Source organism: Schistocerca nitens, chromosome 1 (assembly GCF_023898315.1).
Source record: "Schistocerca nitens isolate TAMUIC-IGC-003100 chromosome 1, iqSchNite1.1, whole genome shotgun sequence".
In the NCBI taxonomy this organism is placed as follows: domain Eukaryota; kingdom Metazoa; phylum Arthropoda; class Insecta; order Orthoptera; family Acrididae; genus Schistocerca; species Schistocerca nitens.
The window spans coordinates 752,083,816-752,099,855 of record NC_064614.1 but is presented as its reverse complement, the minus strand read 5'-3'; the positions used below and the strand labels follow the sequence as shown (position 1 = coordinate 752,099,855).

The 16,040-nt window shown below is 43.7% G+C and overlaps 1 protein-coding gene across 7 annotated transcripts in view; it reads left to right on the top strand.

Annotated features, from left to right (window-relative positions):
- The window catches only part of LOC126260677 (phosphatidate phosphatase LPIN2), a 326,438-nt gene that overhangs the window by 206,276 nt on the left and 104,122 nt on the right, over nt 1–16,040 (top strand). For 6 of the 7 annotated variants that reach the window (XR_007546646.1, XM_049958027.1, XM_049958040.1 and 3 more), the window contains exon 4: nt 13,975–14,062. The exons of the other annotated variant lie outside the window; for it this stretch is intronic. The gene's annotated coding sequence lies outside the window, so the exon portion shown is untranslated. The remainder of the gene's footprint in view (nt 1–13,974; nt 14,063–16,040) is intronic. 7 annotated transcript variants of the gene reach the window in all.

The following is a 16,040-nucleotide window of genomic DNA, read 5'->3' as shown; positions in this document are numbered from 1 at the left end:
ATTTTGAACATGTGAACCATGACTTACAGAGAATAAACAATCTGCTACGTTCCCGGTAGCGCTATACATGGAACGTAAATATCAAATTCAACTGTGTCTAATACAGTCAGTTGCAAAACTTCAAAGCCGATTATCTCTGTGAACTTATGAAAAACATTAAGAACTACCTATTTCTCGGCACTTCTTAACCGTGTTCCACGCGCGTGTTTCACTACGGAACAGTAAATAGTCTCAGCCATTTTCATAGTGCGTATTAACAGCGCGACAGAGCACAACAGTGCAGAGGCTGTGACACGATTTTTGGAGTAAAAGCTACACAGCTAAAGCGTGATTAAGAAATATATTCGAATATCTTTAAAGTTTCATTTAACGATCCGTACCAGATCGGGTTGACGGAAGAGATAGAGAAGATCCAACGAAGAGCGGCGCGTTTCGTCACAGGGTTATTTGGTAAGAGTGATAGCGTTACGGAGATGTTTAGCAAACTCAAGTGGCAGACTCTGCAAGAGAGGCGCTCTGCATCGCGGTGTAGCTTGCTCGCCAGATTTCGAGAGGGTGCGTTTCTGGATGAGGTATCGAATATATTGCTTCCCCCTACTTATACCTCCCGAGGAGATCACGAATGTAAAATTAGAGATATTCGAGCGCGCACGGAGGCTTTCAGACAGTCGTTCTTCCCGCGAACCATACGCGACTGGAACAGAAAAGGGAGGTAATGACAGTGGCACGTAAAGTGCCCTCCGCCACACACCGTTTGGTGGCTTGCGGAGTATAAATGTAGATGCAGTAATTACATATAGCATACATAAGAAGGACCTACTTCCAAGAGCGTAAAAAAATGGTTCAAATGGCTCTGAGCACTATGGGACTCAACATCTATGGTCATCAGTCCCCTAGAACTTAGAACTACTTAAACCTAACTAACCTAAGGACATCACACAACACCCAGTCATCACGAGGCAGAGAAAATCCCTGACCCCGCCGGGAATCGAACCTGGGAACCCGGGCGCGGGAAGCGAGAACGCTACCGCACGACCACAAGCTGCGGACCAAGAGCGTAACAACACCAATGTACGAGTGCTACCGCTCCTGACCAAGCACCACGTTTGTGTTTGTTTACATCAGGTTTATTATGATGAACGGAGTATAATAGCTGCTGCTGCTGGGGTCGACAGCCGACCGCCCGTCTCTACCTCTACCACAGCAGCGTCGTCTGCGTTGCCGAGGGTCGGTGCCCGCTCCACCTGCTCTCCGCTCACCAATTGGAAGACGCTCCACCGTGCCAGGCATTTGGGGATTTCCCCGCTGTAAGGCAGCCAGCCGCCGTGGACCAGGAGTCTCCCGGGCCAACTCTCTCGACGTCTCGCGGCCGCTACACAACTTCTGCCTCAGTTCATTGTGCCTATGACATCAGCCAGTGGCTGCGGCTTCGTCTGCTGCTATAAATAGCAGTCGGTGACGCCTTCCCACATGTCTAACCAGGACACAAAAAGACGAACAGCTACACTACTTCTGGCCCTCGCACTCGTGTAATTTCAAAACATATTCCCTCCCACTCAAGAAATTCCGGAGAATTAATGTTCCTATCACGCGAAGCATTACGCACTCTACGACTTATTTATAAGAAGATAGGCCGAAGAAAAGCAAATCTATGTTTATACCATTTGTAGATTTACAGAGAGCTTCTGACAAAATTGACTGGACTACAATCTCTGAAATTTTGAGGGTAGCAAGGATAAAACACATGGAGCGAAAAGTAATTTATAATTTGAACAGAAACGTAACATGGAAGCCGCAGTTAAGAAGGGAGTGCGACAGGCTTGTAACCAATCCCAGGAGTTATTCGATCTGTAGATTGAGACAGTTGTAAAGCAAACCAAAGACAGATTTGGAAAGAAAATTAATGTTCAGGGAGAAGAAATAAAAGCTTTAAGGTTTCCCGATGACACTGTAATTCTGCCAGAGACGCAAAATGTCTCGAAAGAGAAGTTGTGCTGAACGTATAATGTTTTGAAAAGAGGTTCTAAGACGAACATCAACAAAAGTAAAACAAGGATAATGGAATGTAGTAGAACTAAATAAAGCAGAATAGGAAATGATACACAAAAAGTAGTGGATAAGTTTTGCTGTTTGGGGAATAAAGTAACTGATGGTATCCGAAGTAGAGAGGATATAAGAATAGCACAGAAAGCATTTCTGAAATTTTGAAATTTGTTAACATCGAATCACAGAAGCTGGAAAGAAAAACATAGGTTCGAAGAAGGTAACTGTAAAGAAACCATGGGTGACAGAATAAATGCTTCAGCTGATCGATGAAAGAAGGAAGTACAAAAATGTTCAGGGAAATTGAGGAATACAGTAGTACAAATCGCTGAGGAATGAAATAAATAGGACGTGCAGGGAAGCTAAGAAGAAATGACTGCATGAAAAATGTGAAGAAATCGGAAAAGAAATGATAGTCGGGAGGACTGACTCAGCATGTAGAAAAGTCAAAACAACCGTCGGTGAAATTAAAAGCAAAGGAGGTAACATTAAGACTGCAACCGGAATTCCATTCTTAAATGCAGAGGAGAGAGCGGTTATGTGGAAAGAGTACACTGAAGGCCTCTATGAGGGGGAAGATTTGTCTGATGTGATAGAAGAAGAAACAGGAGTCGAATAGAAGAGATTAAGGATCCAGTATTAGATTCAGAATTTAAGAGAGCTTTGGAGGACTTAAGATCAAATAAGGCAGAAGGGATCGATAACATTCCATCAGAATTTCTAAACTCGTTGGGTCAAAAAGAATAAAACGACTATTCACGTTGGTGTGTAGAATGTATGAGTCTGGCAACATATCATCTGACTTTCGGAAAAATTTCATCCACACAATTCCGAAGACTGCAGGAGCCGAAAGGTGCGAGAATTATCGCACAATCGGCTTAACAACTCATGCATCCTAGTTGCTGACAAGAATAATATACAGAAGAATGGAAAAGAATATGGAGGATGTGCTACATGACGATCAGTTTGGCTTTAGAAAAAGTAAAGGCACCAGAGAGGCAATTCTGACGTTGCGGTTGATAATGGAAGCAAGACTAAAGAAAAATCAAGACATATTCATAGGCTATGTCGACCTAGGAAAAGCGTAGGATAATGTAAAATGGTGAAAGATGTTCGAAATTCTGAGAAAATAGGGATAAGCTATAGGGAGAGACGGATAATACACAATATGTGCAAGAACCAACGGGGAATAATAAGAATGGACGACCAAGAACGAACGTTCGGATTAAAAAGGGCGTGAGACAGGGATGTAGTCTTTCGCCCCTACTGTACAATCTGTACATCGAAGAAGCAATGATGGAAATAAAAGAAAGATCAGGAGTGGAATTAAAATTCAAGGTGAAAGGACAGTCTAATGAGTGCAGAATATGGACTGAGAGTAAATCGAAGAAACACGAAAGTAATGAGATGTAGCAGAAATGAGAACACCGGGAAACTTAACATCAGCATTGATGGTCACGAAGTAGATGAAGTTAAGAAATTCTGCTTCCTAGGCAGGAAAATAACCAATGGCGGACGGAGCAAGGAGGACATCGTAGGCAGACTAGCACTGGCAAAAAGGGCATTCCTGACGAAGAGAAGCAAGTCTACTAGTATCAAACAGGCTTAACTTGAGGAAGAAATTTCTGTGAATATACGTTGGGAGCATAGAATTGTATGGTAGTGAAACATAGACTGTGGGAAAACCGGAATAGAAGAGAATCGAAGCATTTGAGATGTGGTGCAACAGACGAATGTTGAAAATTAGGAGACTGATAAGGTAAGGAATGAGGAAGTTCTGCGCGGAATCGGAAAAAAATGGCTCTGAGCACTATGGGACTTAACTTCTGAGGTCAGCAGTCCATCAGTCCCCTATAACTTAGAACTACTTAAACCTAACTAACCTAAGGACATCACACACATCCATGCCCGAGGCAGGATTCGAACCTGCGACCGTAGCAGTCCCGCGGTTCCGGACTGCAGCGCCTAGAACCGCACGGCCACCGCGGCCGGCTGGGTCATCAAGAACGAACTAGACGATGTAGTATCCAAAAGGCGTACTACATTAGATTTTTACGAAACAATGAAGCGTCAGAATTAAAGAGGATTCACACACATTACACTAGAACAAATATTGTCGAATGATCGTGAGCGAGACGTATCGTCAAAAAAAAAAAAAAAAAAAAAAAGTGCCAATCAGTGCCTGATTGTTGTGCTGCGCATGCCGCATGTCATCCGCATATAGATGTTTACCGGCGGAGCAGTCCACTAATACCAATACCTCCCATTGCCGATTTCCGGGAGTAAACACGACTAGGCTGTCACTATGACCGTGTCGTCAGTTTGCTATGACGTTTTATACGTAGGCCCGTTGTTCTGTTGCTAGGTGCACGTAAAAATAACTGTTACGTTGGCGCTGGCGAATAGTGGTAAATGATACGCTATTTGTTATGCACATAATATACTGTCTCAGGGGAACAGTGATCCATTTAAACACTGTTTGATGGATCTAACATAAGGAAAAACAGGGAAGTATTATTTCTACTGTACTAAATTATGTAGCTGTTATTTTATCCGCACTGGATCTGGAGATGGGTGTTATATCCGGAAACCAGCCATGAAACTTTTTAAATGTATTTGTGGTACGTTGAGTTTTCCAACAGTAATCATTAACAAAAGATCTAATCTATTACACTAATAAAGCTGCTACCTTACAACCAAATAAGACACTAAGAAATGTGATTGTATGTCGCCGGTTGGGCGCCATAAGCTCCACTGGAAGCCCTGGTCCCATGACGACAAATTTATTGTCCATCGCCAGTTGGGCGCCACAGGCTTCACGAGAAGCCCTGGTCCCATGACGACATATTACTCAAGTGGCGGTCTGCAGGTCGTTGCACAAGCGCATAGACCGGCTACCTCTCCACCTGGGGGTCCCAGCGTTTTAATTTTCAGACGCCGTCCCACGCAGGGGCGCCGCCCGCGGTGTTATCCCGTAAAACGCTGAAAAACACCGGGTGGGGCTAAGCAGCTCCCTCTGCATGCAGTGGGTGCGCAAGTAGGTTAGGTTAGTGTATGGACTACCGCAGTTTCCCGCAGCAATCCAAATGGACCCCGCCCGCTGGCGCTGTTTGCCCTACTTGACTCCCACGTCGACAACACCTTGGTTCAAGCTCATTCGCTCAAACAAAGAAACGCAACCGACGCCGTTGTAAACGACTGTGACAACCAGACTGCATTCAATATATCCCAGCAAACTGTGCCGCGCTTTTGGCAACTGCCCTCGAGATTTGGCAGATACGCAGGAATTCTCTGCGAGATGGAGAGAATTTGGCCCGATGCCCAAGTTGTTGTCCGTCTGATTCGAGAGGGCTCTGGCGTCGCTGTCAGCAGGTAGAAGCAGGGAGGAGTCTCCTTGGGGACTCCCCAGGCTCCGACCTGCAAAGCGTAGGCGAGGGCCACTGCTGCCGCCACTCCCACCTCACTCCGTACAGGGACCACGGCACAACTCACTTCTTTTTTCAGTGCTTACGTCACACTCCTCGTATGCGGTTGCCCGATGACAGCAGATATGCCGCAGTACACTTATATTACCAAGTCCCACATCCCATCCCCTGTCAACAGTTACCAGGAGCCCCATCACATCATTCTCCTGATTAAGACAGTGTACATGAAACACATCACGATCACCCACTAGATACCATTTAAATAGAGCAATAGATGAATTGTTGCCCGAGCACTTGCCAAATTTCCTCAGATCTCTCTTTCATTGCCAGCTGTTGAGGAAAACTCACCCGTAAAATTACTTGTTGCGGGCACCAACAGAGGAAATTTTCAAACCGTACAGTGTATAGTAGTGCCATTATACAGCATTCAGTGTTGGTCCCAAACATAATACGTTCGTCATTAAGCTAGCTAATTCAAATATAGTAAAATGCAAACTTGGTTGCAACAATATTCTATTTAGACGGGTAAGACTGAAAGAGTTGACCGAGCCGCATCGCCAGCCACGTGCTGTTTTGAGAGGTACAGCTGTTTTGTCCAAGAAATTTTGCACACGTTCCCTCCCAGTGTGTGTGTGTGTGTGTGTGTGTGTGTGTGTGTGTGTGTGTGTTTTGCGAGACAGATTAGACCAGGAATGAATCTGTGCCAACAGTATCTGGCGAGCTTCCGCTGCTTTTCTGAATGACGGAAAGTGACTCTGCGAGGAGAGTAACATAGTCGCTCGTGTGCCTACCTACCAAGGACAACAGTCAACTGCTTCCACTCTCTGAGTGTTTGCCGTCGATATTCCACAGAGTTTTCCTGCAGAGTCTGCTTCAGTAGTTGCGGAATCGAGGGCATATACTTTTCATCTTCTTGTGGTTTGTTTTTGTTGCCATGCTATTGGGTATGGGTGAAGATTAAATTCTTCTGCAATAAACGCGCCGGCCTCGGTGGCCGAGCGGTTCTAGGCGCTTCAGTCCGGAACCGCGCGACTGCTACGGTCGCAGGTTCGAATCCTGCCTCGGGCATGGATGTGTGTGATGTCCTTACTTTAGTTAGGTTTAAGTAGTTCTAAGTTCTAAGGGACTGATGACCTCTGCTGTTAAGTCCCATAGTACTCAGAGACATTTGAACCATTTTGTAATAAATGCCTTAAGAATTTCCGCAGAAAAACCAAAATTTTTACAAACATTAAATACGCAGTGAACACAGATATTGGTCAAATCGAATATTTCTGAAAACTAGACATCTTGGGGAGAGAATACAAAAAATGCGTTGGAAAAAAGCTGCTATACGGGAAAGGATGCTTAAGATGGGAGGGGAATAATGTGGTATGACTAAAGACTTTTACAATAAACAGAGCCTGTCTAAACATGCAGAAGTAAGACATTACAGTAACATCACAATACAGTAGTGAAGTCAGATTATCTGTATGCAAGTGACTGTATTTTAGATAAATTAGAAATACTAGAAAGTCAACCGAATCATTAGGAAGTCATTAGGTCCATGAAAAAATGGAAGGCTGAAAATTACATAGTAACGATGAAATTTATCGAAACATTGAAAATATATCACAAGTAATGAGAAAAATAAGACTTTTTTTTACATTTATATCGAATGCGGGACAGTAGATTAACCAAACAATCCTCAAATTTTTGTGGGTTATGAAATCAACAACAATGGATTCATGAAGTAAAAAATGATTTAGAAAAAGTAATGTAAAAGCTGAAGAAACAACTGACAGAGAAGTACGTAGGAAAAAAGTATTGAATATGGAAAGGACTCCAAGGTAGGAGACTGAAAAACTGTTCTGAAGGGGTCAGAAGATAGGAAGAAAAAGGCATCGTGAACAGATGAAAGAATACTGGAAGATAAGAAGTATACAACCAGTAAGGGAGTGAAATTGGCACATGGTGCTTAGATGGCCTATGCTAGAAGAAAGACAAGAAAAATGACCCTAACGCTCTCCCATTGTATGGCTAACTTGAACATCGTGTACGTCTTCAAATACTTAGGGAATGCAGACGGATAAAGTCCTCGGCCTTTCATCAGAATGGTCTGCGGATCGTGGTTTACTGGTTGGGGTTGGTGCCTCTAAATCGCGGGGTCCCAGGTTCGATTCCCTGGCGGGTCGGAGATCTTCTTCTCTCGGAGACTGGCCGTTTTGTGCTGTCCTAATCATTTTATCTTACCTTGATCACAAAACGCGCTAGTTGCCGAAGTGTTGTCAAATGAAAAGACTTGAACCGAGCAGCCGAACAACGCCAGTGGTTGTCAGATATTTCAGCTCATGAGGTTTCATGAAACAGACAGCATTACTGTTCAAGCGTTCTTCCAGCAGGTCCCGTAGTAGGCTCCAGAATTCACTAACAGTAGGGTTGCATTCGTCCTGGGAGAACGCCCCGGACTAATTTTAGAACTTAACATTTATATCTTCAGATGCCCGTATTTTCTGACGTATGTAAAAGGAATCCCCACAATGTTGGTGTCTGTTGCTTATACAACAAAGCACAGACGACATCCTGTGAACCGTTGTTGCTTTGTTTATCCTGTAGCTGAGTCAGCTTGGTGCCATTATCTCTCTCTCTCTCTCTCTCTCTCTCTCTCTCTCTCTCCATGACTCGCTGTGCCCTATCTACACCTGCAGTGTTATTGACCTGTCACGAGACTCACTGGGCATACCTATCGTGTCTCACGGAAGCCAGTCGCGGTCTAAGCCTTTTGGTATTATTCCCACCGTTCTCTACTTCTGTGTGCACCACTCAAGATTGCCAGAAGTAACTTCCGCGTTCGTGGTTTCATGGTTCAGAATAGCTGCAGTGACCTCGAAATTGTACTACCCCTTCTCTTCTGGTCATGCTCCGTTATTTCTCGTCTTTCTGTCCCTTCTTTTTTTGCTTCCTGATATTCCAAGTTATCAGTTCGATTACCGCAATACTGAACTAGGAAACACCGTCATACAGAGTAACAACTAATCTGTGAGCCCTATATCTGCCTTAGCCCGTACTAAAGCAAAACAGAGATCCTCGGAGAACTTAAATGCGAATTTTGTGAGAAAGTGGCATTTCCCTCGGGAAACTCTGTAGGTTATATTCTGGTTAGACAGAAATTGTCTGAGAAGCTTGTAAGGATGTAGTAGATACAATTAGTGTCAGTTGTTGTCGTATCGTAGATGATAACGCGCAAGACTACTGAGCCTTTCTACTTTTCTGCCGTCCCATGTACAATATATCTCTCTCTTGTTAGATTTTAGGAAACCAAATGAAGATGTTTGGCGATACCGTCTCTGGCGGGCCGCTTGAATTTGCACGTACAACGGCCTGGTACGCTAACTTCAGTGCCAGTTAACTCGTAAAGGGCGCAACGTATCGAATTCTTTTCTTGACAGTTATTTCTCAGCACAACCAACCCAGCAACACTCTTACAAGCTTCTCAGACTGTTTCTAACCACACTGTATGGAAAGCCGGTAGTTCAGGAAGACCGTACGACAGTTCTGTTGCCATCATGAATATATCTCGCGTAAAGATCGTGTGTGCAAGACAAGAGAGATCATGGTGCGTACAGAAGCAGTCATATTTCCCTCGTTGTATAGGACATGGACTCACCAAATTAATACGAAAAACTATGCGTCACGCACTGAACAGTGGCTACCGGAGTACACGCTGAAGGAAAAAGTAGCGCAACACCAAAAAATAATACAGAGTAATGAAATTTTGGGAAAACGTATTTAAACGATTAACATTGCAAGATCACAGGTAAATGTAAGGGCGAGATAAGCCATTGCAAATGTGAAATTCTGGTAGATTAATAACCGGTGTACCCACAACACTGTTGAATGCAAGGCATGCAAACGTACATTCATTGTGTTACACAGTTGCAGGATGCCAGTTTGTGAGATGGAGTTCCATGCCTGTTGCACTTAGACGGTCTGTACAGGGACGGTTAATGCTATTTCTGGATGACGCTGGAGTTGTCCGGTTACGTCCCGTAAGATCTCGATTGGAGAAAGATGTGCTGATCAAGCAGGTCAAGGAAACATGTCGACACTCTGCATGTTGGGCTACAACAACGGTATGTGGGCGAGCGTTATCCTGTTGGAAAATACCTCCTCGAATGCTTTTCATTAATGCAGCAAAACAGGTCGAATAAGAAGACTGGCTTACAGGTTTGCAGTCAGGCTGCGTGGGATAACCACGAGAGTGCTCGTGCTGTCATATCATATCGCACTCCAGACCATAACTCAGGCGTATGTCCAGTGCATCTAGCACGCAGACGGGTTGATTGCAGGCCCTCAACTGGCTTCTTTCTAACCAACAAACGGCCATCACTGGCACCGAGGCAGAACCATCTTTCATCAGAAATACAACAGACCTCCACTCTGCCTCCAATGAGCTCTCGCTTGACACCACTGAAGTCACAATTGGCGGTAGTTTGTTGTCGATGGAATACACGCCACAGTGCATGTAGCTGTTCTTGAAGTAACCGATTTGTAACGGTTGTGTCACTGTAGTGCCAACTGCTGCTCAAATTTTTCAGTACGATGCGCCAGAGTCATGTGCCGAACACGATAGTCTTCCCTCTCGGTAGTGCCACGTGACCGTCCGGAACTCAGTGTTCTTGCGACTGTATATTCTCCTATCCACCGCTGCCAGCAAGCATGTGTAGTGGCTACATTCCTACCAAGTTTTTCTGTAGTATTGCTGGAGCAACACTCAGCTTCTCGTAGCCCTATTACAAGGCTTTGTTTAAACTCAATGAGGCGTTGATACTCGCGTCTGTGGCCCTAAAGGTATTCTTGACTAACATCAACTCATCACGTCCAATCTCAAAGGTAACTAACGCTCACGATCGTATTTAAAGTAAGTCCCATTTGCATCCTCATAATGGTGCTACTGACGCCACTTCCATGCGACTGTTTTAAAATCTGAATGGACAACATCTTTCAGATGCAGAAACTCTCCGACGAACTTTCGTTTGCCGCACAGCTCCTTCTTGGTATTGCGACTTTTTCCCGTCAATGTATATACGAGGGGAAATCAATAAGTAAATACATTTTGTCTGTCTCATCGGTTGATAGCACTGACTCAACAATGATATATATGCCTTAACCTCATTGCTTTTGTCCGTTAACAATGTTGGTTCAGTGATCAGCTCTTTTCGTGATTTCCGAGAATTTCATTACTAGTGGCTTTCTGTTCGCATGCATTAAGCAAGAAATTAGGGAAGTTATCCGTTGTTTGCTCTAAAGCGTCAGAGCTACTTCTGCAGAATGCAGCTTCAGTTTGGTCATAGCTATCTTAGAGAACAAAGAATCTGCGGGTGGATAAATCGCTTTAGAAGTGGCTTGGTATCTGTCTGCAACGAAGAGCGTTCGGGTAGGCTGCCCACTTCGAAAGTGGACAGGAATATAGACACTGCTGGGAGCACGATTTTAATGATCATCGTGCCAGTTGTTGCTCTAAGTTCAGCGTCTTCAATTGTCCATGAATCTGTACTATCTCAAAGTTCGTATCCTACGTTTACCACGTCGACTGACAAACACAACCAGGAATGTTTGGAAATGTCAAAATCATATTTAAGTCGTTTTGAAAAGGGAGAGACTTTCTCAGTTACCTGTACGTAGTAACCGTTAATGAGACATCGGTCCACCACTACGAACCATAGTTAGCGAGAAAGCATATTTATTTATTTTTTGTTATTTATTTGAACAAGTTCCATTACAGTATTTGTAATACTACACGTTCGCAGTGTGTGTGTGTGTGTGTGTGTGTGTGTGTGTGTACTGTAATATTTGTGTTGTATGATGATGATGATGAGAGAATGAATAATGCCAGATGCTGTGAAATAATGAGAGGTCTCAAACGCAAAATAAAAACAGAAGGAAGCATCCTAGAGGTGTAATTTTGCTTCGGGGTAGTGCCTGGCTTGATTCAGCAACGGAAAATAATTAACTGCATTCGAAATCTTTGTTTTGCGCTGGCGGAGCAATCACTGTACTTCCCTGACCAACTCAAAGTGATGTTCACTGTTTTGATATGGCGAAGGAGCGTCCACTTGAGTCCAGCATTCCGTCGGATAGAGAGGTTGTCGAGGCGGTGCAAGAGTGAATGTGCACAATGCCGCAAAACTCCTTCCAGAACGTAATAAAGAAACTTGTCAAGATACGGACCGAGCGCAAAAATGTTGAGAGAGAATATGTAGACTAATGATGTTGCCGACAGCGTACGTTCAAAGACTAGTTAAGTAATATATTGCTTGCTCATGCATCTATCTCGCGAAAAGGTCACGAAGGTAAAATTAGAGAGACTGGAGCCCACACGGAGACTTGCCAGCAATCATTCTTCCGCGAACCCGTGACTGGAACAGGAAAAGAGGGAAGGAACAATGACGCACAAAGAACCTTCCGTCACACAATATAAGATGGTTCCCGGAGTGTGGATGTAGGTATAAATATAGCCGTGCATGCATTTCTGTAAAGAGAAAAAATTGCCTTTACTTTTGACATGCCCGTGCCGTTTGTCGTGGGGCTTTGTCGTGGCTCCCACAGTTTTAGTGTCCGAAACGACTGCCCCGGCGTGGTTGGGACATTAAGAGGACAATGATAACCACAGAGTGTTGTGAATGCCGTGTAAGTGTCGGGAACCGACGAGGACGGGGCTGTCCGGTCATCCGTACTGCCTCGTGACTGCCGCAAATATAGCAGCGCCACAAGGGACACGGGTCGATACGGCAGTCGCCTGCCCTGCCTGGCGCCGCGCCGTCGCGCTGCTGCTGGCGATCGAAGGCTGCGTCGCTTCTGCACGCTGTTGCTGTTGTGGAACCCGGGTGTGGCTCAGCGACCTCCCGTACTGCAGAGAACTTTTGAAACAGGGCTCGATCTGCTGGCCCCAGGGATCCAGAGAGCAGTAGACAGCAGCCGCGTAGCTGTAGGTATTAGCAACGTCGTCAAATTCTCGAGTGCACCAAAAAAAAAAAAAAAAGAAAGAAACATGCAAATAATGCACTTTATAGAGCAAAATGCCGTTAGCAAGCAAGGAACTTGTTAGAAACTGAAAGTACCACCACTTCATATGAATGGGTGATATTTGTACTTTCGAACATTTCCAAAAGAATAAACGCGCATTCATGTAATCGATTCGCCTCGAAGGAGAATGAATCCACAACCTTCAGTGTGAATGCTCATTGACGTTCGACCTCAAGTGGGAATCTAAGATTATCGATCATAGAGGGCATAGACGGGGCGGCGGATAGATGGCGCTAGGTGGGAATGTGAATCATCCGAGGAAACGTGCCGAGATAGTCCCCGCACTTGCGTTAAACACTGTGTCTGGGTAGCGCAGGGGTTTCGTAAACGCAACTGCCTAGTAAGTAGGAGATCCTGGTTTTGTATCCCAGTCCGCCACATATTTTCACTCGTCGCCACTCAATCTGCAGAAAGTTCCGATGCAGCTAACATCATTAGTTCCTTTCCTTCCCTTCACATAGTACAAACACATGTTTCGCTCTCTGATTTCATCTGATCTTCCGTGAAATTCTCGCTAGATGCTGACACTTACGTTACTATTTTCTAGAGCATTCTACGATTACTAGCACAGTGGATAGAAGTGCCAATGGGAGAAACAAAGGACTATCGTTAGAACTATGAAATCATTAATTAATGACGCATCGAAGTATGCAGACTGATTCGAGCGTGAAGGTTCACCCACTCTATTGATTCCCCTTCGTTGAAGGAACATTGTGTGGAGGTTGGTACGACTCACGGAGCCTCAGTTAGTTGAGCCTTCCAGAAGCAGGTGTACTGTCGAGAAGCCGTGCCCCCCAAACCTCTGTCACATGGATCTAGGTGGAAGTTCAAGGAGCAGCCATAAGACTAGCTACTACTTGTCTGAAAAACATCACTAGACACGAACAGTTCAAAAAACGTTAACTGTTGTTGTTTAAATCTGTGAGGAAAATATTAGAAATTCTTTCGGATATTTTTTTAAATTATTTCGTGATGCCTTCTCTGACATCTTCTTCGTTTGATGGAGATTGTACAATTTCAGCCTTAGGCCATTTTCTGGGATCTGACTCGGAAGCATTGTAAATTGAATGTGTTAGTATCATTTATGCGGTAACATAATAACAAGTCATATCCTAAGACAGACTAGGAGCAGCATAACTTACTTTCTGATAGCTTAAATTCCGTAATACACTCCGGAAATGTATATTTTAATGTATCGTTTGGTGTGGCTCCACATAGGACCTTCAGCTATGGGTCATACTTGGTAGACCAAAGACACCCAGGGGTAGAACCCGCGTTATTTGACTTCTGGAAGGTTCGCGATACAGTTCCGCGTACTAGAGGCATTTACTAGATAACAACATTGCCTTAAGAACAATTCTTTCGCACCCCATTTCTAATGACCTCGTCAACTAATGGGAGTTAAACCCTAATCTTACTTCCTTCTTTTTCTTTTTTAAAGGACTAGACGCTGTTTATTTCGGCGAACGTCTACCGTCGTCGTCCAAGCTGCGGTGTGGAGAGTGAGGACGTGGAAGTCAGAGTACACTGTAAGTCATTAATCAGTGAAGTGCTTAGTATCTATTCCGTTTGTTTTCGTACTTTGTTTCGTACCTGTTCGTCAAGCAAGCGCGTAATTTGATCGGACAGGTTTAAAAAGTCACCTAGAAACTAAAACAAGACTCTCTGGTGTAAGAGACCAGAGGTCGTTAACCTACCTGAGCGTGGATTGAACGATACAGGTCTCAAACTCGTGTGGCCCTTGACTAAGTAGTCATTTGATAAGGTGACCTGAAAACTTTTGGTTTTGTCGTTGTTCAGATTGTTCAACTGTACCGAGTGAACTGTGCTTCTCAGCGCCAATGGACCTTTCTTATGCCAGCTGTTTCTCTATTCGCTTCCTCGTGAAGCAGCGCTTGTACGTTTTAAATGTGCTTTTTTGTGTCCTTCCAAAAGTGTCAATGCTCTCTAAAGACTTACTGTCGAGTGTTTTGAAGACTTTTCTGATCAGTATTATGATCCTAAGAACTTTGCTCCTGGTAGGGGAGGTCTCAGGGGATGAGCCACATTACGGGAAGTAGTCTGGTCCTCCTGTTTGTGGTTTTGGTGTAGCTCTAACAACCTTATATCTGTAAAAAAAAATATTATTGTTGTGAAACCCAGAAAGAATCCTCGGATATACGGCAGATGTCCTTTATGACTTTATCATATGTGTGCTCTCTACGTACTTTGTTCGAACGTTCGCGTTACGTAAGTAAACGTGACGGCAGAGAAAATATATTGAGATACTAAAGGTTCATGACTTACGCGCATGCTATAAACATTCTAGGAATCCTCACAAAAATACGAAACTAAAAATATACACTTTTAAATTTAAATTTCAATATGTTGGAGAAACTACACAGCAGAGTCGACCTGAAAAGAGCATATGGTTTAAGTAAAAATATCTATAACAACAAACACATCTCCTGCATTACAAAACTAATACACTATACTATAGTGATAAGATCAGAATTTTTAACATGTGAATGCCAGCATGGATTACAGAAGTGATGAACAGTAAGTTGGACAAAAGAAGTATCCGAACAGTTCCTACGTCCGATGTGGTTTTTTTTTATATTTATTGTCTCTTACGACAGAGGTGTCAGTACCAGATTTTAAACTGTAAGACATTTCCAGGGGCAGATGTGGACTCTGACCATAGTTATGTTCATGAACTGTAGATTACAACAGAGAACCATTGCAAAAACGTAGGAAATTAAAGAGACGGGCCCTAGATAAGTTGAATGAACCAGAGGTTGTTGATAGTTTCGGAGGGAGCATTAGGCAGCGGTTGAATGCAACGGGGTAAAGGAATACAGTAGAAAACGAATGGTTAGCTTTGAGAGGTGAAATACCGTAGTAAAGGCAGCAGAGGATCAAATAGATAAAAAGATTAGGCCTTTGAATACTTGTCATGTATTTATGTGCACAAAATAAAGCCGTAGGGTTTCTTTTTACTGATTTAATGGAGTTTATATTTTGAAAATATTGGTTTGGATTTGACTGATTGAACGTGAAAAGCAATAATTTAATGTAATTCTTCGATGGAGGCTCTACTTCTGCAGAATAAAATATGAAACAGGTAAATTTCCATAATTGTTTTACTCCCTTATATATTTGTCATGATTTCTGCACTCCAGTTGTATCACGGCATCAGAGCAGAGAGACTGTTGCAAGGCGACATTGTCTGGCGGCTAATGACGAATCTGAATCAGCACACCTTTCGCGTGTAAACAAGCCCGGATCGCGACAAGAAAAGATCGGAAAAATGATCTCAGAGACGTATGGATTTGAAATGACAGAATAAGCCACGAATTAATACTATCAGTGTTCGCTCATGGCCACCCAACAATGTTCCCGCAACTTGTCTCCAGTGAGGCCTCAAACATTACTTTAAAAAAACACAATAAAACTTCAATACGGTAAGTGTGGACTAGGAAGAGGCATCGAAATAGTGACACAGCTACGTAATATAAATCCACTGTA